Source organism: Condylura cristata, unplaced genomic scaffold, assembly GCF_000260355.1.
Source record: "Condylura cristata isolate star-nosed mole 26May11 unplaced genomic scaffold, ConCri1.0 scaffold00014, whole genome shotgun sequence".
NCBI classification, from domain to species: domain Eukaryota; kingdom Metazoa; phylum Chordata; class Mammalia; order Eulipotyphla; family Talpidae; genus Condylura; species Condylura cristata.
This window is the reverse complement of record NW_004567115.1, coordinates 52,971,794-52,974,422: the sequence shown is the minus strand read 5'-3', so window position 1 is coordinate 52,974,422 and position 2,629 is coordinate 52,971,794.

Here is a 2,629-nt window from a genome sequence, read left to right as displayed (position 1 = left end):
GCCGGAAGTCGGCCCGCCCCGGTCCCCCGGGAAGGCGTCCGGTCGCGCCGCGCACTCGGGCACTCGCGTTCCCCCGGAAGGAGCGTTCCCTGGGCTTTCGCACCCCGCCCGCCCGGCGCTCCGAGTCTGCGTCGGCGGGCGGCGAGAAGAGGCCCGGGCGGGCTCGCCGCCGTCCCCTCGTCCCTCCAGGGCTCTTCGAGCGAAACTTGGGGGGGCGGGGAGGGGAGTCCAGTCGGTGGCGGTGACCCCGGGCAGCCGCAGGGGTCAGGCCGGGCCGCCGAGCGCGCGCCAGCCGGTCCCCTTGGCGAGCGAGCCACGGTGCGACGGCCTCGAAGGCGCGGGAGCGGAGGACGCTTGAGGGCGCGCTGGGCAGCCCCAGGGCCCGCGACCCCGAGCTGGGCGCCGCGTCACCGGCCACTGGACACTGGCTGACCCCTGCATTGCGCTGCCTCCCCTCCACGCCGACGTTTTCACTCGGGAGTGGGAAAGCGGGGAGGGGGCGCGGGCTGGAGGGGCCCCCCGTCTGCGGGGACCTTTGACGCCGACGCCCTCAGTGGCGGGAGACGCGCGGGGCCGTCCCCCGGGACCTCGCGGCGCCCCGTGTGCTCATCCTCCCTGAGGCACGGTGCGGCACCGGGGGTAGTTTGCCAGTCTGCGGGAGAAACGGGCGCCCGCAGACGGGGGAGCCTGGCGACGCTTCTGGGAGTGGGAGGTCTGGGTGCCCCTCCCGTGGTGGAAGGGAGGGCTTGCTTCCAGGGGGAGTCCTCGGAGAGCAAGGTTTACACTCGTTGAGGAGGGTAGAGAGACGTCTGCTTCCTTGAGGTCTTCTAGAGGCGGGAAACCTCCAGGGCCGCCTGCCCCGTCATTCCGTTTTCCTGAAAGTACCCCGAAAAGCCTAGGAACAGGTCATTGCATCATTAAAGTTTAAAATGTGCCACAAAGGTCCAGACGCACACCCGCGACAGGAAGTTGCCAGGACCAGGTGGGATTGTTACCCTCAAACACCGGAAGCTATTAGAAAATTCCGGGCTGCACAGAGCCCCGAGATGGAAGGAAACAGGTGTCTCTCCCTGCCCGGACAGTAGGTGGCGGCAGAGTCTGGCGGGAAGGACACGGGCTCCTTGCTCTTCAGGTCACTCAGGGACACTTGTTGCGCCACCTGCCCGGACACAGCCTCGCAGAGGCTGGTGACCAGCCAGGAAGAGGAAGGCGATGGCGTTTGCGCTGCGGACAAAACGCTCAGCGCCTCCCGGGGCTGTTTGCATCGTCCCATGAGGTACAGATGGCTGTGCTGCGTCGTCATGCTGGAGTTAGCGGGCAGCCAGCTGGCAAGCGCCGTGTGCCTACTTCGCTTAGCGCCGGGGCAACGGGGAGGGCAGCCGCCAGCCCTTGCCCTCAGAGAGGAGTGCCCGGCGGGGGCCAGCCCAGCCCCGCAAAGCAAAGCGCCAGGGTGGGGCTGACGCAGCACAGACGTGCTGCCTGGGCTTGTGCTTCCGCACTAGACCGCCAGTGGCTAGCAGGAGTGGAGGCACTTTGAAGGTCAGCCATCGCCCAGCGCGGCTGGGGCGGCTCAGCGGCCCCTCAGCCTGGGAGCCGGTGAGCAGCTGCTCTCCCCGTGCTGTGGTACCCACATGGCAGCAGGCACCCCTGGCAGCCCGGCAGCCCAGGCGGAGTCTCTCTTGTGCTCTCCTCCCCGCTTCCCCCCGCAAGCCTGTCGCCAGATTGCCGCTGGATCTCCTCGGAGCTCTTGAATTCTCCACTTCCTCACCCCGAAAGCACACACCATCGCCGTTTCGCATCTCACTGGTCTCCTTTCTCCCGGGGGGCTCCCCTTCGGCCTGCTTTTCCACTCCACGGCCGAAGACCTCTTTGGTGTCCTCGGTGGGTTTTTCTTGCCCGGCGAGACCCTCGTGACCTAGCCCCTTGGCAGTGGCCCGTATGACAGGCCCCTTCTCTTGCTCGCTCCCTGCCTGCAGCCCCCTCTTGGTGATTCCCACGCCCGTGATCCTTAAATAGCCTACAGCTGCCCCCCGAGACTCTGACCTGGCTAGAGGGGTGTACAACAGGGACCAATAAAATCAGTATCCCCTGGGAACTCTCTTAGCAACGTTCCATTCCAGAGCCACTGAAGCAGAATCTGCATCTTAAACAAGATTCCTACACGACTTTCATGACCATTAGAGTCTGAGAAAGCACTGTTTTAGAGAGCCTGGTTGTCCCTTCTGCCTGGCGCACACTCCCCTCCCAGGTTCTGACCTGGCTAGTGCTATCAGTGCTTTCTCAGACGTCACCGCCTCTGGGAAGCCTTCCCTGATTTCCCCCAAACCGTGGGTTCCATGTTAGGTGAGAACCACTGTGCCATGTAATAACACCAGCTGATATTTTTTGGAGTGCTTGCTCTGTGTTTCAGACATTGTACTAAATGCTCATGTAGTCTGAGGTTGGTTTTATTCTTTTATTCATGAAGAAACCAAGTCCAGCAATCTTAACAACTTGTCCCCAGTTAGACAATAGGTAGTGAAGTCAGGATCCACCATGCCATCTGCCGCCCTCGAGACCCGAGCTCACCTGGGTTACTCTGAGTTTACCTCCTGATAACGGTACTGAAGGAGACTCCTTCTGTGTCAGG